This window comes from Chionomys nivalis, chromosome 8, assembly GCF_950005125.1.
Source record: "Chionomys nivalis chromosome 8, mChiNiv1.1, whole genome shotgun sequence".
NCBI classification, from domain to species: Eukaryota; Metazoa; Chordata; class Mammalia; order Rodentia; family Cricetidae; genus Chionomys; species Chionomys nivalis.
In genome coordinates, this window is record NC_080093.1 from 20,104,859 (window position 1) to 20,131,439 (window position 26,581).

The window sequence follows — 26,581 nt, forward strand, 5'->3', positions numbered from 1 at the left end:
CATGTGTGTGCTAGAAACTGAACCCAGGTCCTCTGCAAAAGTAGTAAGTGCTCTGAACTGCTAAGCCAATTCCCCACCCTTGATATTTTTAATAACCAAAAATACTTCCCCATTTTTTATAGCTACCTGGAACTCTGTCAAATGGTTGTATTGTTATTTCCTTAACCAATCCACCCAAACTGAACATTTGAATTGTTATGACTGTTTTTTTTTTCCTATTCTAAATCCTGTTACCTGGATTTGGTAGGTAGATAATAGACTCGGCTTCTCTGCCTTTTATTTCCTACCTCCCCAGGTTTGTTGCTTGGTGTGTACCAGTGCACATAAAGCTCTTAGCACAAGTATAGCAGTGCACAGCAGACCAGACAGGCAAACAAATACTGTTCTATTGTTTTACAGACCCGAGAGCTGTTTGTCCAGACTGTGGTATAAGTTAACAGACAACACAGTTCAGGACAACAGGTGCTCAGCAAGGACTTGTCACTGTTCTCTGGTCTCAGAACCTTCACAGATGGGGATCCCCTCGCCTGTGCAGTCATCAAGGCCAACCCTTACCCCATCATACAGCCCGCTAACTGAGAACATGCTTGGGCTGAAGATTCTTGCCAAAGGCAGCTGAAAAGAATTAGTTGTGCTCAGCCTGAAGGGTGACTATCTTACTGTGTTGGAAAGTTTCACATCAACTTGACACAAGCTAAAGTCATGTGAGAGAGGGAATTTCAATTAAGAGAATACCTTCATAATATGGGGCCATAGGCAAGTATGTAGGGCATTTTCTTACTGATTGATAGGGGAGGGCTGGCCCAGCCCATTGTGGGTGGGGCCATCCTGGGCTGGTGGTCCTGAGTTCTATAAGAAAGCAGGTTGAGCAAACTACAGGGAGCAAGCTGGTAAGCACAGCAAGCTAGTAAGCAGCCTCTGCAACAGCTCCTGCCTCCAGGTTCCTGCCCTGCTTGAGTGCCTGTCTTTAGTTATTTCAATGAGGGATTATGATATGAAAATATAAGCCAAATAAACCCTTTCCTCCCCACGTTGCTTTGATCATGGTTCTTTTTTGGTCACAGCAACATAAACCCTGACTAGGACACCTACCTTGATGAATGTCCTTGGGATGTTGGGAAGCTGGTCACAGAAGAACCACGTTCCATACTATTTCTTGCTGGCTCACTGAACCTGAACAACAATCTCCCCACCCCATTCCTTTCTGCTATTCCGTAGGGAACTGGTGAAGGTCATGAGGCAGTAAGCATAAGGGCAAAATTGCACACTTGCCTGTCCTTGCCCATGCTTGTTTATCACTCTTGCTCATTTACAGATGATCTGGTTTATTTGTCCCTCCCTCAAATGTTAGCTTCTTAAGGGGAGGGTCCTTTTCAATAACCCCCGGGGTTAATGCATTCATGCCCATTGAACCGTGAATATAGGTTGCAAGAATAAAATCTCAGTGCCAGTCAATCAGAGTGGCGCAGCCTATAATCCCAGAGGCTGAGTCAGGAGGATAGCCTGGGGTGTGTATGTGGGGGCATACCTGTAATCTTAGCGTTCAGGAGGTGGAGGTAGGAAGATGAGAAGTTCAGGGTCATCCTTGGTTACACAGTGGGTTTGAGACTACCCTAGAATACATGAGCATCTGTCTAAAAAATTAATTTAAAAAAGAAAATTAGTAATAGGGTCTCTCTCGCAAGGCTGTGAAGATCAAATGAAAAAATAGGAAGCATTAGGCACCTGTCTGGTAGAATATAACCAGAGTGGCAGCGTCATGAGCAAGATTTGATGGGTCCAAATGTCTTACATATGTTAACTATGTGAATAATTACATTCCACCAAAGGGGAACTAGTGTGCCATTTTACAGATTGTCAAAAGGGTACAGGGTTTAAGAATTTATATATAGCCAGGACACACTGGCTGCTGGTTTATGCTTACTGTTCCTTTCAAGCTCCCTGTGGGCGAACCCAGGACACAGGACCGGGAGTCAAGACGCACTCGCGCCCAGCCCAGGGCTGAAAGGGTTAGCGGGTGCGCGCGCGCGTTCCCCGGAGTATCCGCGGGCGCGCGCCCCGCTCCCAGGGACACAGACTTGGCGGCGGGCTCTTCCTCGCCTCCTCATTGGCGCACACGCCCCTTCCTGTCACGGCCGGCCAGGCCCCGCCCCCTGGGCGCTGCCGGAGTGGACGGTTCCAGGGCATGCTAATGAGGGGCTGGCCGCCGCCGCCCATTGGCCGGCCGCGGAGTGTCGGTGAAGTCAGCTCGGAGTAGCAGAAAAACAGAGCGGGGCTGACTGCAGCGTGGAGCGCGAGCCGGGCTGGACGCGCGCAGCCCTCGCCGGAGACCCGCGAGGTAAGCGGGCGGCGGCTGCGCTCTCCGGTGGTGGCTCCCGGGCGGGCGCAGCGGGCCCCGGAGCGGCGCCTTTGTTCCGCGCGCGCGGAGGAGGTGCTTTTAAAGGGCCAGCTGTTAGAGGGACCTGGGGGGGGGGGCCTCCCCCGGAGCATCCCGGGTGGCCACCGGGGACCTCTGCCGAGCTGTGCCTTCAGGCTGCTCCGTGTGTTCCCCCCACCCTCCTTCATCCCTTCAAGGAAAGTTGCTAGGACGCAGGGAGCTTGGGGGATCCCAGATTTCTTTATGTCTTTTCGGTTTGGGTAGGTGGAGGTAAGTGCGATCATGGCCTCTGATAGGAGGGAATGTCCGCCCGCTTCGGGCTGGCTGCAGTGTGGGTGGATGGAGACGGGAGATCTCGGGTGGGTTTGTGCTGGAAAGTGAAACTGCCGAGGGTCTCCTCTGTGGCGGCCAGAGGAGGAAGGAGGGAGCGAGCGGCGGGATGGAGGCATCTCAGGTGTGTTCATTCATCAGCACCACCGCTCCCCACCTCCCCCCCCCCCCGCCCCCGCGCGCCCCATCTCCAAAACCGAGGGCGGCAGGATGGGTGCAAGGACTACGCTGCTGGCCCATACCCGCCTGTACCCGCCTGTACCCGCATGTGGTGGGTGTGTGTCCGGGGATAAGGTACTTCAACTCACCGCCCAGGCCCCTTCATCCTTCCAGTGGATGACAGCTTCTCTCTTGCAAGGCAGCCCATTGCCAAAGGGACAGAAGGCTACTCCATTCTCCTATTTCCTAGGCAGTCCTTCCCGGCTTTCCAGCGTGGTTTCCCTGATAAGCGGTAGTGACATTCAAGATAGAAGGAAAAAGAGGCTTAAAGTCATTATGGTCCTTTGAAGGGCGATGTGCTGTCGAATTCTGTATCCTGGTGCCTCTGCTTGTCGTACTACGGCTTTGAAATTCATCAGAGCATGCTTTTTTTTTTTTTTTTTTTTTTTTCCGGGCAGACAGAATTTATTATGCATTGCTACATAAAAGCAGAAGGGATTCCTCTGAGCGGGCTCATTTCATCCAGTCCGAGGGTTTTCCCCGGCATGTTCTGGATGAGCCTTTAGATTTTTGTTTGAATCGCTGAGCTCTGGGATGCCCTTGCTGTCACCGGGCCAGCCTACTGAAATGGCTCAAATTGATTTCACTGACAGTAGGTGGGAGGTCCATCTAGAGACATCATAGAACCTAGCTGGCATGTTAGGCCTCTGACTGCTTCTCCCCACCCTTCAGCCCCCCCCCCCCCCACCTTACTGGTGTGCCCTTTTTCTTCCTAGGTGAAGGCCAGGAGTGGCTTGCCTGACCACATGCTTCTTTGATTTTTGAATGCCTCTGTTTAGAGTGTGTGTTTTTGGTTGGAAAGATAGTTTGGTGGTGACTGAAGGGTGGATTAAAAGTGGGGTGGACAACAGAAGTGAACAGCAGTGTCAATGACAGAAGACACACAGACACATGTTTGGAGATTTCTGTAGCTTCAGCCTTTGGTGAGTGAGATGTCTACAGAATGAGGTGTGTGTGTGTGTGTGTGTGTGTGTGAGACTGTGAGGGGGAGGGGGAGGGGTGGAGAAGGAAGATACTGCCAACAGTTTTCTGCCCCACCCTCCTGCTACTGCCTTAAATAACTTCATGCCAGCCCTACCCTGTGATCTCCTTCTTGAGCCTGAGGGGAAAGGGTGGTCTTTTGGGCCACTCTTCCTCAGGTCATCTTTGGAGGTTAGGGAAGGGTTAGTTCTTAGGGGGATGTCAAAGATGGTATATTTCTTAGCTTGAGACCCTGTGATAACTGTCTGGTGACTTCTCTACAGGCAATTAGTAACTGAAATGAAGTACTTTTGACCCTGTGGGGTGAAGGACCACCTTCCTCATCTGTGGAATCCCCCATTCCCTGCCCCCGGGGTTGTTGGCTCTGTCTTCCTCTTCCCTGTTTTTATTTGTATAGCGATAGAGTTTCTGTAAACTTTTTGAAGAGATTGGGAGTATTGGGATGGGGTTAGAATGATGGCAAAGAAGAAAAGAAAATTGCTTCTTCCTGGCAGAACAAAGACCCGTTCAGCTCTTCTTTTTCTTCTCTGAAATAGAGTGGGGCGCAGATAGCAGAGTGTGGAAGGATAGGGCCCAGAGAAGAGGGCTTTGTCTGTGTGGTACTGGTAATGACCTGGTCACCCCAGCTCTACTCTCTCTGGACTGTTCTCTGGCTGTGGAAGCAGAGAGCACCCACTGGCAATTTAGGATTTAACTACTCTGTCATTGAAGGAGGAATGGATGACCCAAAGAAGAAGATGGAAAAAAAAAAAAAAAAAAGATTTGGTGGAAGAGCTTGGACCAGAACTGGCACAGCCAGCTTTGGCTCTGGCCAACACCCTCTGGGCCTTGGATTTGTGCTTTATTCTGTGTCCTTGGGAAAGTGGGTGGCTTTAGAGCAATGACTTTCTAGGGTTCCCCGTAGCACTATGTAATTTAAATTCACAAGTACATTTTGTGATGGCGATTTTAGATCCTTTCCTGCTTGGTGGTTGGATGTTAAATTCTCAGGATTTAGCAACAGGACTAAAAAAGCACTTTGAAGCTCGGGCCTCTGTTGGATTCAGACTACCTTTGTCTTGATTGGTACGATTCATGTGGTTTTAGAGTACATAAATAATTCAGAATGATCCCGAGTGAGAGACACAGGCCTCAGAGTGAGTTGGCTTATGGGGGAGGGTAGGATGGGACGACAGATTGCCGAGGAAAGGGCGTTTCTGTAATTCATTCTCTCCCCATCTATGTTTTATTTATGATTGCACAGGTGAACATTTAAATGTTGGGAACATGGGGAGGGGACCTCCCCCTATGATTGCTCCATTCAGCAGCCTTCACTGAGGCTTGACCATTTGTCTGAGGTCACAGCTAGAAGATGCAGATGGGGATGTGAGTCTGGGTCTCATGCTGTGGAGGGAAACTCTCCCTTTTGTGAGAAGAGCCTAAGAAGGGAGGGAGAAGAGTGAGAAGGAGGAAATAAGAGATGAAGAGGAAAGCCATAGTGTCAGCCTTTGGAGCCAAGAGGAGAGCATTCCTGTGTCCTTGGAGTAGAGAGTGAAGTAAGGAACAGAGCACCTTTGCTTAGCCGTGTGTGTGTGTGTGTGTGTGTATGCATGTATGTGTGTGTATATGTATGTATGTGTGTATGTGTATATGTATGTATGTATGTATGTGTGTATGTGTGTGTGAGTGTGTGTATATGTATGTATGTGTATGTATATGTGTGAATGTATGTATATGTATGTATGTGTGTGTATATGTATGTATGTGTGTATGTGTATATATGTGTGTGAATGTGTGTATATGTATGTGTGTATGTGTGTGTGGTGTGTGTATATGTATGTATGTGTGTATGTGTATGTATATGTGTGAATGTATGTATATGTATGTATGTGTATGTATGGTACTGAGGAGGTGTTGAATACTGATCTTGCCTTAGACTCTCCCTGCTGACTCTCTGATTGTAGAATGAGTTTGAAGCTGCTTGCTTCAGAGCCTAGCAAGACCTTTAGCCAGAGCAGGCAGAACTTAAACACGCGGAGAGTCAGGTGTGCTGCTGGTGGTGCTGGGGAGAGCTGAACTTGGGTCCAGTTCTGCTGAAATTCCAGTTTCTTTTTGATGTGTGTGTAGTTTTTTTTTCTTTCAGCACAAAACTAAAGTTTTCCAGGGGATGAATGTCTTTTTAATGCAGGCAGCATTTTTTCCTCTGACTTCCATACATTTTATGAGAGAGCATTTCATGCACTGCCTTTTCAGAGGAGCGACTTGGAGACAACTGAGCTCCTGACTTGGGGCTCATCTTCGGGAGGTGGGGAGGCTCTGGCCTGCAAACTTCACTGTGCTAAGCATCACAGCGTTCTAGTGAACAATTAAAGGGCAGTGAGCAGTGGATAACCAGAGCATTAACCATTCAAAGGCAAGGATAAAAGATGGTAATACTTTGAAGTCTGTGGCCCAAGCCACCAGCCATGAATAGCAGGTCTTCCTTTGGCCAGCTCTCAGGCACTAGGAAATCTTCCTGTGGCTCCTTCAGTCACTCCTGTTTCAGGCACATTGTGAGGCCCTGTATCTTATTGCTTTCCAGGCTTTTTTTTCCCCTGCATCTCCTTCCTCCATCTTTTCCTTTTTTCCCCTTCCTGTTGTGTCCTTCTTCCTGCTCTCTCCCCTCATCCTCTTAGTAATATATCTTTGTAGTGTCTTTTAATGTATTATTGTCTCATTAAAATTTCATGTTCTCTGTTCTTAATTTAAAAGCAGTTTAGTCTTTTGGAATGTATATGTATTTCACACACAAAACAAAAAGCAAACCTAATTAAACTGCTTTTTATTTCTGTGTGGCCTTCCATTGATTTTCCTCTCCCCCTTCTTGTCTGTGGTCAATAGTGGCTCTTTCTAGAAAAAAAAATTCTCCCAAGGTCTCTGTCATGTGGTTATTGTTTTAAAAACAAAACCATCTACAACAGTAGAAAAAGTTTCCACCCTTATATTGTGAGCCACCAGGGACACCCTGTCCCAAGAGATGTATCCTGTTTCTTGACTTCCTTCAATGGCAGAATTATCATTAATGTGTTTAATAAGAAGGCTTAGACTGGATGGGTGCTGATGGTGGATATGAGTCTGGTAATGCTTAGGGGTAGGAAGCTGGCAGTCTACTGCCAAGCGAGTCCGTCCAGGGAGAATTTAGTCTGATGGTTTCTTGTTTCCCAGGCTACACCAACCCAACTGGCTATAGCAGGATGCAGAACCCTTTAGAAAAGAATAAGATACTATCACCTTTCCCATGAATGTTGGGTTGAACTCAGGGGTATCCTATGCCCACCTTGGGCAAAGCCACACACCAGCAGGTTGCTGGTGGGAAATTCTAGATGTTGTGATGGAAGTGTGTTGGTGAGCATCATAATGTCCTGTAAGACTGAGTCTTTTAAACATTTCATTCATTTTATTATATGTGTATCTTTATGTGTGTGTCTGTGTGCATGTATGTACATGTGTCTGCAGATACCCTTGGAGGCCAGGAGAGGGCGTCAGATCCCTGGGAGCTGGAGTTATATGCAGTTGTGAGTCATCTAACATGGGTGCTGGGAATTGAACTTAGGTCCTCTGCAAGACTGGTAAGTGCTCTTAACTACTGAGCCATTTCTCCAGCCTTAAAATTGAGTCTTAGGGCTTAGTCATCAGGCACTTCAATATCTAAGGGATCCTCAAAAGCAAGAAATTACCTTGAAGTCTCCAGTTTTTCTACTAGAAATCTGCCAGAATTTTGTGTTCAACTCTATAACATCTGTGCTGTTTTTAATGTAAACATATTTAAATTGCTTTACTGTTGAATACAACTGATGGACCAGGAAAATGTTGTGTTTATCTTGAGTTTGCTCCAAGTGCTCACAGTAGTCTATAACTGAGCTGTAGAAGCCGGGAGTAAGGCAGACTCAAACCTGTTGGTGTTGAGAACTACCCTCCAGCCTTATCTGCTGGTTCTACATCCTCAAGGCCGGACTCTTCTCATGCTAAGATTTGTTCCCTCTCCAGTGGCCTTTGCGTTTCTTTGTAGTGCTTTCTACTTCTGACTCCTTCATTCTGAGAGACATGCTTTTCTTTCTCTGTTCTTCTGTTTCTGTTATTCTTGTTGGCTTTCTGGTCTTCTCCTATATTGTGAGCTCTGGAAAGAGAGGGGGGTTTGTATCTAAGTGTTTTACACACACACACACACACACACACACACACACACACACACACACACTGTAGTATTAACTACAAGAAACATGTGAAGGTTTATAAAGAAGGCAGTATCATCCTGGTAACCCATCCCCTAGAGTTAGCCGCTGAGTAGGGTTTTCCTTTGCTGTGGGAACAAAGCCCCATAAACTCAGTGATGTTCAGCAACCCAAGCTTACTTAGGTTAGCTTCTTTTAGGAATCTGAGAAGGTCTCACAGGGTTAAAATCACGGTGCTAGCAGGACTGTGCTTACTGTGAGAAGAGCCTGTTTGGCCACTGATACCATCTTTCAGAAGCTGCTTGCATTTTCTACTCAATCGTGTCTTCCTCATCTTCAAAGTCCATGTCTTAGGATTTCTGTTGCTGCGGTGAAACATCAGGACCAAAAGGCCAGTTGGGGAGGAAAGGCTTTATTTGCTTTATATTTCCTCATTGTTCATCACTGAAGGAAGTCAGGACAGAAACTCAAACAGGGCAGGAACCTGGAAGCCAAAGCTGATGCAGAGGCCCTGGAGGGGTGCTGCTTATTGGCTTGCTCCCCATGATTTGCTCAGCCTACTTTCTTATAGAGCTCAGGACCACCAGCCTAGGGATGGTCCCAGCCACAATGGGCTGGGTCCTCCCACTTCAATCACTAGTTAAGACAATGCCCTACAGACTTAACTACAGCCTGATCTTATGGAGGGATTTTTGTTCTTTCTTTTTCAAGATAGAGTTTTTCTGTGTATTGCTGACTGTCGTGGAACTCACTCTGTAGACCAAACTGGCCTTGAACTCAGAGATGTGCCTGACTCTGCCTCTTGAGAGTGCTGGGGTTAAAGATGTGCACCCATACTGCCTTGTAGAGATTTTCTTAATTGAGTTTCCCTTTTCTCAGATGACTTTGCTCATGTCAAGTTGACATAAAACTAGTCAGCGCAGCCAGTGCCAGTGATGTCTGAGCCATTCTGCCATGGCTCGGCTCTGATGGGTACTGTCTCATTGCTGTCTGTTTCCCTCTCTGCCTGTAAGGAGCTTGGTAATTATTGTGGGCTGCCTGGATAATCTAGGACAGTCTCCCATTTTAGCACCAGTTGGTTAGCAATTTTTAAAAATACAGATTTCTTCTTTCCCTTTATTTATCTTCCCTGCCATCATCCCCTCCCCCAGCCCCATCCATGTTAGTTTGTGCGTATGCACATGTGTGTGAAGGTGCCTACAGGGGCCAGAAGAGGGTGTTGGATCCCCTGGAATAATGGTAATAGGCAGTTCTAAGCTGTTTGATATGGGTGCTGGGGACCAAATTTTGGTTATTTTGAAAGAGCAGTAAGTGTGCTTAACTGGCGAGCCATCCCTCCAGCCCCCTCAGTTCCCCTTTGCCACATAACTAAACAGGTTCCTAGTATAGGAGCTGAGGATCTGGACACCTTTTTGAGGGGCAATCATTTTTTTCCATTATAGTTACTTTATACCCTTTATTATTTTTCCTGATACTATTTAATTCTCCTGATATTTTTCTCCAGCCTTTCTTTCCCATACTTTCAATATGGCAGCATCACAGGTTTTAGTTACATTGGCACTTAATACTTGTGTTGTTTTGACTGAGCAAACAGTGTTTATGGTTGAGTTTTATAATATACTTTAATGGCACTATCTTATGTAATTTACTGACTTAATGGCCTTACCGCTTCAAGTTAGTTTTTTTAACCCCCAAAGCCTTACACAACAGTTTAAAACATCTCTGTGTTCTCATGTGTTGGTTTTTATTCTGTCACATACCCCCCACCAGCCTTCCTTTCGAGAGCCCTCCACCCTTCTCCACTGTTCTTTATTGCTGACCTGTAGGCCTGTGGCCTGACTCCTGCTGGAATTAGTCCATGGGTTGCTACCTCTGTTTGACCTTTGGCCTGTTCCTCCAGAAGTTTCTGAAAGAGGGTTTGAGGGAACTGATTATTTCAAACTTGCATACACTACATAGTCTTAATTCTTTTCTAGTACTTGATTAGTGGTTTGGCTTGTCTAGAATTTTTGGTTGAAAGGCATTTTCTATTACAGTTTTGTTTATTTTATTCTTTTTTATTTTTATTTTTTAAAGACAGGTCCCTGGCTGGCCTGGAACTCACTATGTTGACCTAGCTGGCCTTGAACTCACAAGGATCTGCCTGCCTCTGCCCCCCACACCCCACCAGTGCTGGGGTTAAAGGTGTATGCCACCACACCCGACACCTCCATTATAGGATTAAAGGGTGCCAATATTGAGGCTGAAAATTAGTATACTATTCTTATTTTTGATCATTATGGGGACCTTATTAATATTTAGGATGTTTTCTCATTTCCTGTATTTGGAACTTCCTTGTTTTAAACATTATTGGTCTAGGCCAGGTATGATAGCACATGCTTGTAATCTCCACACTTGAAAGGCCTGGGGATCAAGAGTGCAAGGCCATCTTCAGATACATAATGAGCTCCAGGCCCTCTTGACTAGAGAAGCTCAGGCTCAGATCCACAGGGGAGCATAGGAAGCTGCACTTTAGTATGCTATTTTGGTGAAGGCTTACATCCTTCAAAGTCTGAAAAATTTCCTACATATGAATATTTGGTTTTCTTTTCTTCATTTTCCTGTATTTTGTCTTTGGAAATCCTGTTACTTAGACTTCCTGGATTGAGTTCATAATTTAAAAAGCTTTAATTTCTCATTTTCTTTTTTATTATTTTTATATTTTGAGGAGTATCTGTATCTTCAACCCTTTTCAGTTCTTAAATATCTATATTCATGTTTTTACATGACGCATGTGTACATGTTTTATTTCCTAAGACTGCCTTAGTTCCTGCAACATTTCCCTCCCTCTTTTTCTCCCCCTTGTTTCCCTCCTTTCCCTCCATGTTCTAGTCTGAACTTGAACTCTAGATCCACCAGCCTGTCTCCTTGCTGGCATTACAGATATTCTTCAAATGTCTGGCTCCTTTATTTTTACTTTTGATCGCTTTCGGAAAATTTCTGCTGATCTTTGCAACGTCTTTGTTTCTTCCGAGTCCCCGTTTCTGCTTTTTTTTTGGTCGCAGTGTATGCCATTGCAGCCATCTTTCCGTGCTTGCTGATCCTTGCTTGTTCATTTATATTTTGAGATGGACAGGCGTCTGTGGGACATAGCGGGACCTGTTAATTTCCTTGTGGGGTCATCCCTCAGAGAATCTTTTTATTTATTTCCACAAATAACCTAGGTAGCAATAGATATTTCTGGGGCTTTCCTACTGAAGGTTTTTGTGGAGAGGGTTCAGCCTGCTCTCTCTCTCTCTCTGGTGTGTGTGTGTGCGCGCACACACACATGCACACATCAGGTGGAGTGGGCTATAGTTACCTTGTTTTCTCTGAAGGCTTTCACTCAATCGCACTGTCTTCTAAGAGATGCCTCCTTTTGCTGGGTCTGAGTCCTCTGCGGACTGACAGTACCACCTGAGTACCTTCAAGAAAGGAACCCGGGTCTGATTGCTGTTTGTATGAACTTTCAGAAAGTAAGCTTTGTTCTCTAGCCCTGTCCTGCTTCTACCCTTCCAATCACCAATGCCCCTGGTTTCCCAGCACTCCTCAGGTTCTCTGCCAGGGGTTGGCCACTTGTTTTGTGGTTCCTTTCCCAGCTGGCACTTAGAGTAGACAAAGCTGATCCCAAGTCAGCTGCTGTGTGGTGGTCAACTGTGTCTCTCTGGGTTCTACTGGCATAGCTGGGTGGTGCCGTTATTTTCTTTTCATTAAGAAACAAGCTTCTCTTTTGTTCTTTTAGTGGTATTTGAGGAGAAGATAGAGGACAAAATGTTCGGCTCTTTTATTTTATCAGAAATTTATTTCATCTCTTTAGCCAAGCTGTTAAACTTATGCTGCCTGATACTGAGTATTTGCCCAAGAGACACCCACCCTACACACACCTTTGTGATGCTATGAACCAAGGGCTTTGGGTATGCTAGCAAGTGCTCTTCCACTCTCATGTAACCCCAGGCCTGAGATGGTTGCTAAACAATTTAATGCATTTTTTTTTTTAAGACAGTAGACATTAGACTTCCAGACAGATCCAAAGATTCAATTTTACAAAAATAAATCATGGTTTATTTTGCAATGGACGTGATCACAGGCAGCAGATGCAGCCTGTTCTCCCATGATATAGAAAGAAAAAGTACCATGAAACACGGTCGTGGAATGTTGGCATCATGAATGGCGAGGCTCAGGAGCTGTATTTTGCCCTATAAGTAACAACATGAATTACCTCAAGAATCTATTAACCTATCTGGGTCTCAGTTGACTCATCCCACTTGGTCAGGTGTTGGCTTAGTTCTCGGTGCTGAGGAGCTGCTGTGTGCAAAACCTGTGTGTTGGATAGTTTGTCGCCAGCTTGTCACAAGCTAAAGTCATCTGAGAGGAGGAAATTAAGAAAATGCCTTCAGGCCAGGAGGCAGAGACAGAGGGATCTCTATGAGTTCAGGCAGCCTGGTCTTCTACAAAGTGAGTTCCTGGGCAACCAAAGCCCTATCTTGTGGCTGGGTAGGGTGGGGAAGGGGTAGATAAGAAAAGAAAATACCTCAGAAGATCAGGCCATAGTCAGTCCTGAAGGGCATTTTCTTAATTAGTGATTCATGGGGGAAGGGACTGCCCCTTGTGGGTGGTTCTATCCCTTAGGCTGGTGATCCCGGGTTCTATAAGAAAGAAGGTTGAGCAAAACGTGATGAGGAAGCCAGTAAGCAGCACCTCCTTATGGCCTGTGCACTCTGCATCTCCTGCCTCCAGATTCCTGCCCTGTTTGAATTCTTGCTCCGACTTCCTTCAGTGATGGGCTGTGATAAGTGTAAGTCCAGCAAACCCCTTCCTCCCCAGCTTGTCTTATGGTCATGGTGTTTCGTCACAGCAGTAGAATCCTAAACTAAGACAGCACGGTGTTAGAGTTCTTCCAGCGGTCACTGCTTGGGCAGCCTTGTAGTGTTTTGCATGTTCATCTCTTGTGGTATAACATTAGCCCTATGTCTTTCTCTAAAGCTTAACTCCAAGTCCTTCATACATCTTATCTCTTACTCTTTCTAGACGGTGGCTGCCTTGTAGGAAGGTTTTATAGTCATCTTTTCGTCTTTGGTGTCTTCCACAGTCCTTGGCACATGGGAGATTTAGAGTAACTTGATTTTTCCACCAAGGGTTCTTGAGAGAATATGAAAATAACAAGTCTGTCTGCCAGAATCTACAGAGTTTTCTCAGAGAAAAGGTCTCCATGTTGGGGTCCTGCCGCTCATTTCCTGGCCACTCATGCCACTGAGAAGTTCAGATGCGTTGATACTAAGGTTGGTGGAGATAGCAGTTCAGGATGGCAGCCCTGACCTTAGAGGACTCTAGCTTCTAGAGTTGTAGTCATGGACTTGTTCAATGAGCCCACATTGTTATCATGTAAGATGGATGTCATCTTAACTCTGACAATGAATTACATATAGAGATTAGATAGAGATAGAGATTACATATAGATAAGTGTTTAAAAACACTTAAGGGCTTTTTTATAACTTACTTTGGCTTTCCTAGACCTTTAAGCTATGTGCCAGGATTAGTAAGTGGAAGTTTGAGGGGTTGGTTGGCTCCACTGAAGACCTTTCATGGTGTGGGTGGTTCCCTGACAGATTGCCTGGGGAGACCTGAGGCACCTTTTCAGAAAACGCTCTCCTCCTTCTGACAGGAATGCTGGAGAATCAATACCTGTAAGGGAGATGAAATATTATTGAAGCACCTGGAAAGAGCTTTGCTTTTTATTTGCTCGGTGGATAGTCTTGAGCGCCAGGGAATGTACTGGGTTCTAGGAATAACAGTATCAAAGGAAAATGACACCTGCTCTCCTGGCACTTACAGACTAGAGTCCCCTTGTCCAGCGTGGTGGCCACTAGCTCTTTGTGACTATGTAAACTCATTTAAATGGACTACCTGTATAAATTGAGTTTCTCGGTCACATGTGCCCGAGTTGAATGGTCAGTGGCTCTCTGTGCTTGGTGACCATTCTGTGGATAGCCCAGGATAAGAATGCTTACCTCATTTCAGGCAGTTCTTTCGGGCAGACTGGACTGCAGCCCTAAGACTTGAGTTTCTCTACCATATGTCTGTGACTAGCTTGCTCTGTAGTAAAGACAACAGAAGCACAGAGAGTCGTTTGCTTAAGGGTACGAGGCTGGATGGACTAAGCTAGGACCAGGTCTCTCCTTGCTGAGTGTGGCTCTCTCCTTGTGGGATGCAGGCGTGGAGCGTGAGTAGGAGTGTGGACTCTGTTCCTGGGATACTTGGTTCAGGTCTTGGCTCTGCTGCTTCCTAGATCCTGCCGGAGCCCCAGAGCAACCCAGTTTCCTCAACTGTAAGAATAAGAAGACTTCAGGGAAGAGGATTAGATGATTCAATCATGCAAGTGTTTGGACCTGGGCACAGTTGTCACAGTAAATACTGGTCAGAGTCATTACTGAAGCAGAGTCTCATGTAGCCCAGGCTAGCCTTGAACTTCCTGATCCTCCTGTGTCTACTTCCCAGGTCTGGGATTATAGGCAGGTCTTCATGTTTTTTATGTGGTGCTCATGTATCCTAGGCAAGCATTCTCGCAGGGGAGCACCATCCTCAACCCACTGATCACTTACAGAGAATGAAACAAGGGCAGAAGTTATAGAGTCCACAAGGCTTCTCTAAATAGGGGCCTGGAGACTGGGAAAAGAAATTGTCAGGGGAAGCTGTGTTTCTAGACCCATTGACCTCCTGGAGCAGGGCAGAACTGGAGATTTCAAAGCCAGGGGCTGCTTTGAATCCTCAAGTTGGTCACTCCTACCCTGGATCTTTTTCTGTCTCCTTCTTCCTGATTTGCCCCACCTAATTCTGACCTTTCTGTTGTTCCTGCCGGTTCCTCCTTCTGTCTCTGTCCTCTGGGAAGAGTGGGGTCACAGCATATGCTAGAACAGAAATACGCACTAAAGGAGTTCAGATGAGAGAAATGACAGAAGTTGGGTCATTTAGCTGTGGGGGTTTGATCTGTTCTCCGGGGTTTCAGGACTTGGTGATGTCATTCTCATGAGTGCCTCATCTTGCCAGCAGGCCTAACTAAAGTAGCACACAGAATGAAGAGAAAGTTCTGACATTGGTCTCAGGGATGGTAGGGAGAGCCCTGCTTATATATGGAACTTAGTTTAGGAAGTGTTCTACAGACGGCAGGCAGTGCACAGCCATAACCCCAGAACTGGACTGCAGTTTAGGTTAGCTACATAAACACACACACACACACACACACCAACAACAGCAAACACATATACACCAAAAAATAAAACAACAACAACAAACCCTACCCCCCCCCCCAACAAAAAAACAAACCTCTAATATGGTTAGGGATGTAGATGAGTTGCCTAGCATGTGTAGGTCCTGGCTATGAACCCCAGCACCACTGCAGTCTGATTTCATCCATTAATCAGGTGTTGTTGAGGAGGTTAGGCAGGGCTCCACCTTTATAAGTTTAGAGTAGGGTTCTGTCTCCCCTGGCAGGCAGCTAACAGTGCGTTCTTGGTAGTGAAGGAGGATAGCTTTATTTGCTGTGACAGAGTGGCAGTGGGGGAGATTCAGGCAGGGAGGGCACTTTAGACATGCCTGAAGGATGTGGCATCATGTCTCACCCAGGTTGGGAGCATAGGGCAAACAGCAGGTCCAGTGACGTATCTGAAGCACATGTCTATAAGTGGCTGACCCAGCACTGACCTGTGAGGAGACTGTTCCCGACAACCTGAATTCTGCGTGTGGGGAAGGCATACCAGCTGCCTGAGCATTAGTGCTGACAGCTCAGCCTGTGACTGGCTGTCAGTCCATTCCCATGTTTTCCTTGGGTAGGAGGTGGGCACTCTGGCTTATATGTGGCAGCTATAATGGGAATGGGTGTTTAGTAGATTCTGGGATTGCCCTTCTGCTCACAGGTCAATATGAATGCTTATTACTCATTTATGTGGTACCTCATGCATTGATTATTGACAGCAGCCTGCAGGCTGACCTTTGAGCTTGGTTTCCCAGTACGAAAGGTCACACAGTGCAGAATCTAAACAGTGTCTCCTATTGCCTAGAGTCTGCGTGGTACCTGTATGCACGAACAGTTTCCTTCTCGGGTATACAAATAGGTGATTCATTTGCAAGTTGTACTTCTCTGCCTGGAGTGTGTCTTTAGTCAGGGCAGTGCCAGTGTTGGGTGACTGCTTCCCGTGAGCACAGGGTATTATTGGTCAAGGCTCGTATTTGATTTAGCAAGTAGAGTTGGAAATGAGGACATCTCCTCAGTGTGTTGTTCTTAGGGAATCTTTCCAAGACCAGTACAATGTAGACACTGCAGGCTCTCCTGCACTTGGCCTTGCTTCCTAGACAGTGGGCATGGCAGACCATGACAGGGCAGGATCTTGAGGGTCGGGATGAGGTTGGGAGGGTTGCAACAGGAGCTGGGAGATCTGAATCGCTGCCCCAGTGGCCTGGTCAGTAGAGATCTGGGTAGAGAGGCTAAGGCCGGAGTAGAATCTGTGTTTAAAGCAGAACAAAGAGAATAGAGGCCTCGGAGAAAGCAAAATCCCAACAGGGACCGAAATTAGAGTCGCTGGAGGAAACCGGGAGAACCTCGGGCTTCCGCAGTTTGGTGGTGACTGCTGGACGTCAGATCGCCAGGCCCACAAACCCCGACCAAGGCAGTGGTAGGCCTTTTCGGACCGTTTCGTGTTTGCTTTGTGGGACCTGGTGCGCAAGTGAGCCAGCGCTGGCAGGTGTGAGGGGGCGAGGCCCCTTGGGGAACGGGAAATATTAGTCATCCCAGCGCACTGATAGAAGATATGTGCCTTGTCAAGACAGCTGCTGCAGGAGGCCCCACGGCTGCCAGCCAGCCTGCATGGCAGTCCACGTTCTTGGTTTTATCTTTAATTATTAAAGTTCTGGGCTATTTCAATGCTCACCTGAAGCAGCGTTGTGAATAATTTCCCTTTCCTCGGCTCCAGTGGAGAGGGCGTTTTGTGGCCTGTGGTTCTGGATTCTGCAGGTGGCTCTTGCAAGGAAGCCTCAAGGAGGACAGGGCACCCTTGACCGCAGGGCGCAGAGCTTGTGGGCTGCACCTGCTCTCAAATTTATTTTGAGTGAGTCTTTGATTTCGGGAATATAGCATTTCTTTTTACCACGGGCCAGGCAGAGAGATTGCTGTCAGAATATGTAAAATATTTAACACTTCATTAACCTGCCGGAAGCCTTTGATTGGTTGTACCAATGACAACCTGCATAGTTTTCCGGGGTCTTTTAGGAGCTCCTGTGCTGCTCAGAAAAGATGGGGTAGGAAGTCTGTGGGTGCCCAAGGGCTTACCTGCTCTGATTTACCTTGAAGTTGGGGTTAGGGTAGGACTGAGCTATTCCTTGAGAGGTTGGAGGTTGGGAGTGGACTGGCAATGAAGGCTCCTTGGCCTCAGGTACTCTTTCCCCCTTCCCCGTAGCTCCGCTCATCCTCAGACCTCACCTGAAGCATCATGCGCTGGAGGGAAACCTTTGACCCTGCAAGCTAAGTTAGCTTCTTAGCCTCTCATGGTTCTGTAACTCTGGACAAAACGTTCTTCACAGCAGCTCTCTCAGCCGCTGGGTAAGTCTTGTTGGGCTGCCCATCCCACCAGTCTGTTGGCTCCATGAAGAGAGTGGCAGGGCCGTGTCTTGTCACCATCACACCCTCTCAAGTGTCTGGCTCACAGAGGGTGCTCTGCTTGCTGTAGTGTAAATGAGTCCATTTGATTGCTTGCTAAGTTTTGGGTTTTACACAAGATCCCAAGAAAACAGAGAAATGATACCACCACCACCACCATCAAAAATAAATCAACAACCCTGCTTTCCTCAATTGACATCTCAAGATATCCACTGAAGTACAGGGAAAAAGGGCTATCGGTTGAAATTCTGTTTATTCTTTAAAAGAAATTTATGGATTTCCTATTTATGGTAGTACAGATTTTATAATTAGCTCATAAATAAATATGCTTAAATCTATTTAATAGGAAAGCGTGATGGGAACTTTGGTAACTATTGCTCTCAGGAAGAGGAAGGCAAATGAAGACATTTAACGTCAATGTCTGATAGGCACAGGGCTAGGCAAGGGTGACATATGGACACACAGGAAGGGGTGGGAGCTGGCCCAGGAGAAGACAGTAACTGGCATGTGCAACGGTGAGGTATGGAAGGCTCAGAGTGAGGGCAAATACTATAATGAGGCTGGAGGGTGGGTGGAAGGAAGGCCTGCTAGGTGCCCTCTACTCTGGTTGGGAGTGTTTGGCAATGGAGAATACCAGATGGGAAAGGCTGGGCAGGACAGACCTGGGCTGGTTGGGAAGAGGAGAATTGTGCAAAGGTGCGTTGGAGGTCACAGCACAAGGAGTATCTAGGATTCACAAGGGATGGCAGTGTTGGGTAGGAGGGACCATGCTGTGCAAATCAAACGTGCTCAAGCTCACACGGGTCCCTCTCTTCATTGTGCGGTGAAGGAGTTGCTTTTTTCTAAGACCTTCATCAGACCACTCTGTGAAGGTCTTATTTTTCTGTGCCTAGCATAATTTTTTTTATCTTAATGTGACTTAGAACCCATTTCTGGCCTACAACATTGCATATGAACAAGAAAGTGGCATACAGTATATGTAAGCGTGCATATTTAGTGTGCTTCCTTACCTGTGTAATCAAGCTCACTCTTCTCTTTTTGTTTTTGTTTTTTAAGCCCAGGACTTGAAGTAATTACGTAATTAGAATCCACATTGAGTGTGGCTAGATAAGGTGTAATTAAAGAAGAAAACCTAATTTTGGAAGAATGATAAGAGGTCATTTGACTCACTCTGGGCCCAAATCCAATCTTGGAAGAACAGTAAGAGGTCATTTGGATGTAGGGAGCTTGAGGCTACCCAGGAGCCCAGACTGGCCTGAGAGCTGGACAGATTCTGTTTCAGTTCACTGTGGAAGCCATTCAGTGGCATCTTTTTGGTACAGGGTATTATGGGAGGCCCAGCTGAGTCAGTACCAGAAGTCCTGGATTTCAGGGAGGACATGAGGGGACATGCTTGAGAACAATTAGGACATTCTAGGCAAAGAGATCAAGACAGCTGGGGTGGCCGTAGGGGTAGGGTGGGGGTTTACAGGGCAGGTGCCTTAAGTTGTTCTTTGAAAGGTAAGGAGGATTTCAAGTGCAAGGGCAAGAAGCACTGGATATTTCTGGGATGAGTGCCATGCCAAGGTTGGAGGTAGACGGGACATGGCAATGCTAACGGTGGTCATTTTGCGGTTTGGTGAGGCCATGATTCTGTGACCCTGGCAGCAGAGTGACAGCAGGAGGCTGACTGGGAGGCTGCTGGTGGTAATGTGGTGGTGCCTGGGTGGAGGAGTCGTGTAGGGACCAGGCTTCCTTGTGAAGAGATCTCAGAGTTTTGAAGGACCAGTAAGAGAGGGGAGAGAGAGATGGTTTCAAAGGGAGAGGATGCAGTTGAAAGAGCTGGGAAAGCTGTTCTCACTGCAGCCCTGCCTCTGAATCGATGGAGAGACCTTGGATTAGTTCTTCCTTTCCGGAGCCTGGGAGAGTAGTCACTGTTAGGGTTTGGGCTTCGTTCAGACTCTGCAGTGATCACAGTCCTGGGCTCTGGGCAGGGGAGGATCTGGGGTGGAGACTTGTGGGGCCACTCCAAGGAGGTGAGAGAAGAAGCCACATAGTCCTTTTCCTTGTCCTCCTGGAATGGGAAGGAGGCAGGAGAGGCACTCTGGCGATCAGGTCTGAATCATCTTACATTTCAGGGTGCTCTTGATACTGACATAATGGGTATGTAAACCTCACTGTACAGCAGTGTTGAAAATCAAGTGCTGCGTTCTGGGGTGGAGCAGAGAAGGAGTTAATCTTCCCGAACTCACAGAAAGGAAATTGTTAGGTTAAGGACCTGCTGGACTTGCCACCTCCCCCAAAGCCAATCTTGGGAAACTCATGGCCTCAATCTTGAGAACATCTGTGCAGAAGGCTTTCTGGCATAGGAGGACTTGGGCAGAGCCTCGAAGGATGAGGAGTGGAAGGAAAGAGAGGAAAGACTTTTCAGAGGAAAGGATGGTTGGAGCTGTTCTGCAGGCCTTACTGTAGGGGTTCAGGAAGAAGGCAGGTAGGCTATGCTTTCTGTTTGCTTGCTTGCTTTCTAGCCTGGAGAGCAAGGTGACCTCAAACTCAGAGATCCTCTGGAGTGCTGGGATTAAAGGCATTTGCCACCAAGCCCAGCATACTTTCCGAATACTCAGTGTGTATATACTAGCTGTTTCAAGCGCTTTCCTGGTCTTACTTTTATAATTGTGATGGCTAATTTTGGTTGTTAGCTTGACACACTTGGGATGAGAGGGCCTTAGCTGAAGAATTACTTTTATCAGGTTGACCTCTGTTGAGCATTTTCTTAATTGCTAATTGATGTCAAGGGCCTAGCTCACGGTGGATGGTGCCACCCCGGGCAGGTGGTAGCTGAGCAAGCCAGGGAGAATGAAGCAGTAAGCAGCGCTTCTCCATGGTTGCTGCTTCCATTCTTGCCTCAGAATCCTGCCTTGGCTTCCCTCCATGATGGACTCTGACATGTAAGCCAGAGGAAGCCTTTCTTTCCCAAACAGGATTTGGTCACGGCGTTCTCTCCGAGCAACAGAAAGCGAACTAGGACAATAATCCTTTCATCATTTCTGCTTTTGTGATTATCCTGTGCCACTATGAGGAAGGCTGTAGGATTGGAGGGAGGAACCTGTTTGTCTAGGGTCTTAGTGGTGTTTCATTTTGTTTGGCTTTCCAACTACTGTGGCAATAAATACCTGTTATTCTGCCGGCTGCCTCGGAAATGTAGGGCAAAGAGAATTACTTGCCTCTGTGACCCTCAGGCCCAAGTTAAGCACTTACCTAAAACGTGGCTGCAGTATTCCAGGATAGTTCAAAACCCCAGCTACCGCTGCTGGGGACACGCAGAGCTCATCATGGATAGACCCATGATTTACAGCTTGGGAACTGGGACACAAAAAAGAGAGAGGATACGGTGAGGTCAGGGGCAGGATGGAGATGAGAGGTGGAAGTCTGAAGATTGGTCCTTAGAGCTATTTTAAGGCTCCCTGTGGAAAGGTTTGTATTTAGACAACAATAGAAGCCTTTGTCCTGAGAGTTGGTGTGGGCAAGGGTTGTCTGCACGTTCCCCTGTGTGTGTGCGCGCGCATCGGTGTGTTTCCTTCGCTTTAACCTCAGATGCCTTTGAACCAACCCGAAGGATTCCTTCAGACCAGAAGCTTTGAACAGGTGGAAAGTGCCTAGGAAGAAGGGGAGAGATCAAAAGCCCCAGAAATAGAAGAATAAACTGTAGGCTTCGCTAAGGGAAGTTTCCACTGATTGAACACTGACTATACAAGGCAAACTTCATGTGTCATTTTTGGACTTTCCATGGCTGCACCGTAAAGTAGGTACTTCCCTCCTCCCCACCCCATAGTTTTTCAGATGAAGGAATTGAAATTAAGAGATTGTGTCATCATAGAATTTGTAAGATAGAGCCAGGCCTCCAGTCTGTATGTGCTGGTCACTTTCCTGTCATTGGGATAAAATATCTGGGATAATAAACTTACAAGGAGGAAAGGCGAAGTTCAGCTCAGAGTTCCATGATGGTGTGGCCTTGTCAGCAAGGCCAGGGAACACAGGATGGTGGAGGCACAGGAAGAGAGAAGTTAAATTGCTTATGGCAGCCCGAGACAGAAAGACAGTCTAGGGCCCAGTATCCTTCTCAAGGATATTCCTTTGTCCCTTTCATTAGGCCCTATCTCCAAGGATTCAACCATTCCCCAGTAGCACTGCAGGCTGGGTGCTAAGTCTTCAACACGCTGGGTGGTGGTGGCGCATGCCTTTAAACTTGGGGCAGAGGCAACTGGATCTCTGAGTTGGAGGTCAACCTGGTCTACAGAGCTTGTTTCAGGACAGCCAAGGCTACACAGAGAAACTCCATCTCAAAAAAGGTGGGGCAGGGGAGTGGGGGGAAGGGAGAATAAAGATCAGAAATAGACTGGGGCCTGCTCAATCTAATACTTCACCTACCTGTACCACCACATTATGTGCTGGACTAAGGATTGCGGTGGTTTGACCATTTCAGGATGGACAGCACATTTAGGGAGGTTACTGTTTCTCAGTGACTCCCACTTGGGGTAATTGCACTTTAGGGGACAATATCTGGAGACTTTTGGGTTATTATAGTTTTGGAAGAGCCATTGGCATGTATTTCATCGTGACTGAGCATGTTCCTGAATTTCTCACATTGCATAAGACAGCTCTCTAGAACATGGAGGTTAAGAAACCCGGCCCACTGGGGGGCTTGGGATTTTCAGCATGTATTGCACAGGTGAGCAGAAGTCCTGTCTGAGAAGCTTTAGCTTCAAGGACTTCTGCTGTACCTGACTGGTTATGTGCAGTTTGGGCTTTTCCCTGTTCCATGGAGGCCTGGTGTGATGGTGGTAGTAGTTGGAGACTTGGAAGCAAAGTTACAGCAAGACATGAGAGCCTGTGTGGCCCAGGGCTGTGCGTGAGCAGAGCAGGTGACAGGTGGGTAGGGTTCAGTCCAGTCCAGGCTGCTGAGCATTGACTGGGCTACTTCTCTGTGAGTGTGGAAATAACTTGGATCCAGCTAGCTGTACTGTCTTTCCTTTATTAATGTGATGCCCTTATTACTCACCATTAGAGCTGTCTGAGAGGGCTAGGGATAGTTCAGTGGTAGAATGTATGTATAGAGTGCTTGGGCCGTAGGTTTGAGCCCCAGTACTACAAAACCAACAAACCACACTCATTTTAGACTAAGTAAGTAGGATTCTTTCATGTTAATTTTTCACTCAGTATTTGTTTATGGGGTGATCAGCATGTGTGTGTGTGGGGGTCTCTAATTTCATGGCTTTGTGGAGTGAGAAATATGGTTCTGGTCCATTACTCTGTCCCTCTCCAGTGGTGCGGACATACACTTATATAAGCCTCTCTCTCTCCCTCTCTCAAACATACATACACACACACACACACACACACGAGAGAGATTCATGAGATGTAGAAGTGTTTTAGTTTTGTTTTTCATTTGCCAGACACATACTAAGCAATTGATGAACATTTGTTGACTTGATGCAGTAATGGATAATTTGCATTTTGAGGGGAAGATAGAACTTAGATCTACATAGATGGTAGAAGGGGTATAACAGACTGACAGTGCAGGCAGAAAGATGAAATGAAGTGGGCGAACGTCCAGAGACAGCAGGCCTGAGGCATGCGGAGCAACTGTAGCCTGTAGTGGTGACCCTAAAGATGGGAAGCTGGAGTGGGTCAGAAGGTGGGGAGCTTGAAGTCAGGCTCTGCTACAGTGATGGGGTCAGTTCTATAGGAGGATGGCCTCACCTCGCTTTCTGGGGGTGGTTATACCATTTCTCCCGGTGTAATTACTAACAGTGCCCCTGCCAGTTTCAAAAGAACCTGTTTGGATGATAAATTTTATGGTTTAGCAGTCCATGAATCATTATGGAGCGGTCTGTGAAGGTTCCATTGTAGGAGATGGTTGAGCAGGCTTAGGAAGGACAGTGGCCCTAGTACCAGCTATAGTCTGGAAGCTGGTGACGAGGTGCCCTCTAGGCTGGCAGTGCAGGCCTGAGCCTCAGGAAGGGACTAATTAGAAAGTGACACCATGCATAGTCTCTAAAACGGGTCCAGACAGCAACTCCAGAGAAACCTGCCTCCGGGTTGGGCAATCCAACAAGTCTTCTTTTAACTGGAAGTTGATGATAAGAAAAAGAAATATTACCATGTGCCCATTTCCTGAACAATTAAGAGTCAGAGAAGCTTCAGTCCAGTGTCTCAAACGACCTGGCAAAACCCTCAGCTATTCACTTTCTTAAGCCTGCCATTGTCCTCTGGAATTTAAAATAGGTTATGAACGCACTTGATGTCAGGCAAGATAAATCTGTGAGGAGGATTGTAGTCAATACATTTCCTTTTTAAGCAGAAACAATATAAAGAGCTTAATTCAGGCCTGAATCAATCTCACTTTGTTGTCATGATTGTGTAAAACCTGAGCTGCTCTATGTCTGTGTCACACTGTTTATATTCCCCTCTGTCCCTCCGTCCTAGCAGCCCCACATGGTCTCCCAGCCTTTTTAGGCCATGTACAGCTCTCCCCACTCAGGCTGTTTTCTTGGGCCCTGCGAAGAGGTGGTGGCGCTGTGAGTGGTGGGTGACTTTGTTTTCTGTCTGGGGAGCTCTTCGGGTGACCATTCAGCACCAGATGAACCCTTTGATCTGAAAAAGTTGGGAAGCTAAATTCGTAAGCTTTTCCCCATCTAATAAAAGACTGTTGTTGCTTTTGGGATATTTGTTGTGCACAGAGTTTGGAAATCAAAACACTGTAAAATGCATGGATGGCAGTAGCCATGTATCTACTGGGTCTACTCCCCTTCTAGGCTCCGTTAGGTAGAGTGAGCATGTCCTCCATTTTTCTCCATACAATTCTGGTGTTTGTTCTTTGACCCAGAGTATAGTCAGTAACATTCTCTTTCTCAGAAGCAATTATATTACTCAACAGATAGGCAATTATTTTTATTAGTTTCTCATATATTCTTCCAAGATGTCTGAAGGCAGTTTCGTGCATATGGGGGAAAAGTGAGCTAACTTGCTTGTATCACTTAACAGTGTGTCCTGGAAACTCCATGTCAAGACAAATGGAGTGTCCTCATTTTGCTACACTGTCTCGGAACAGTGTTTGTCAAGACCAGCAGGCTGTTATCTTTCCCTTAGTTCACTAATTACTATTGAGGGGTTATGTTTGTCTCTCTAAGAAGCAAAAGGCTGTAGGAAGTGAAATGAAGCCCCCCTCCCTCTACCCCCAGACAGGGTTTCTCTGTGTAGCCTTGGCTGTCCAGGAACTCACTCTGTAGACCAGGCTGGCATCGAACACACAGAGATCCACCTGCCTCTGCCTCCCGAGGGCCGGGGTGAAAGGTGTGAGCCACCACCACCAGCTAAGATTCCTGTTTTTTGAAGACAAGTGACTTCAGTAGTAGACTTATATTGGAAGCGATTACTAGACAACAACTTTGTATGTAATGTGGTTCTAGGCACTTTGGAGGAAGTGGGCTTTAGCTGCATTTGGTCTGGCTCGGCTCCCTCAGCCCGTCAGCAAAGCTTTCTTGACTCACTGGCCACAGTTCCTTGGAATCTCCAGCCATTCATTCATTCATTCATTCCTCCCTTCCTCCTTCTCTCTCCCTCCCTTGTTCTTTCCCTTCCTCCCTCCTCTATCTATTTTACTAGCTAGTGTTGAGTGCTTCCCAGTGCCAAGCCCTTTGTTAGATATATACCGGTGGCGAAAACCACGTGAACTTTGCTCAGAGTCAGCAGACAGCCAGGAACAGTGCGTCATGGTGGCTGTGGTGATAACGTTAGACCCAGGGTACCGAGGAAGCACCGAGCAAAGAGTGCATGGCCTCTGTGGAGTTTGGTAGGGATGCGGAGGCTCCCTAAGATGGCACTTGCTCTTTGGTTTCTATCACATCTGCCTTATCTCTGCTGTTAGATCTATGACATTTATGTTGTCTTCAGCTCTGTTCCCTGTCTTGTCATTACAGCTCCTGCATTTAGCACTTTTTCAGGCTTTTCTTGAACCGGTTACAAAAAAGTCCGCATTAGTTAAATGAACCTAGAATCAAATGCATTAGTGTTGAAAAGCAGAGGTGAGATGCTCGTCACTGCTCTTGGCCTTCACGGTCTGTGTGGTCAACTGGCATCCTCGAAGGCTCCCTCTGAGTTAGTGCCCGCCCCTCCCTTTAGCCTCTTCTTTTATCAACCCAAGTCTCTGTTCTCCCACACATTAGCTGTGTTGTGAGAAAACCCACTCCCTGTCATTCTGACAGTGTAGAAGGGGAGCCACAGGCCCGGCCCCACTCTGGAATGAGGGAGATGGCTGTGATCCCTTTGGGCTCTCCTGTCTGGTGACCCAGCAACCCCTCCTTTCGTCTGATAACTTCAGCTTCCTTTGTAGCTTCCTGGTGCCACAGGGCTGATCATTCCAGGATAAGAAATAGCAAGTCCAGGAAATTGACCTTTTAATACAGTTAAAAAGGCCACTGGGAGAGTGGGGGTGACCAGTTGTACAGCCTTAAGAACAGCTACAGTTTTTCCGTGCTGTGGACCGTGGTTAGCGTGGCAAGCGGGTCCAGGTGATGTCCCCAGCTGTGGTGGCTCAGATGCAGCAGCAGTGTTGGGTTGTCATGGGAAAGGCTTTTGGCCAAATGTTAGCAGCTGGTTTCCTAATTCTGTGCAGAAGCAGGCTCTGGGAGGAAGAGGTGAGATTTGTTTAACAGCTCAGATTGCCCGCATCTATTCTTTCCATAATAGCTTTTCCCAGGAAGTAGGGAGGTGGGATGGTCTTTCTCTGGGAAGTCTGTTCTGAGTCGATGTTTCAAGTGCAGCCCGTGTGCCGGATGCTGC

General features: G+C 46.9%; 1 protein-coding gene across 41 annotated transcripts in view; it reads left to right on the top strand.

The window, feature by feature from the left end:
* Positions 1–2,201: 2,201 nt before the first annotated feature.
* The window catches only part of Sorbs1 (sorbin and SH3 domain containing 1), a 225,707-nt gene continuing 201,327 nt past the window's right edge, over positions 2,202–26,581 (top strand). For 40 of the 41 annotated variants that reach the window (XM_057780030.1, XM_057780033.1, XM_057780040.1 and 37 more), the window contains exon 1: positions 2,202–2,338. The gene's annotated coding sequence lies outside the window, so the exon portion shown is untranslated. Of the gene's footprint in view, positions 2,339–7,381; positions 7,495–26,581 lie in introns of all 41 variants that reach the window. The other variant, XM_057780026.1, reaches the window with a different exon arrangement.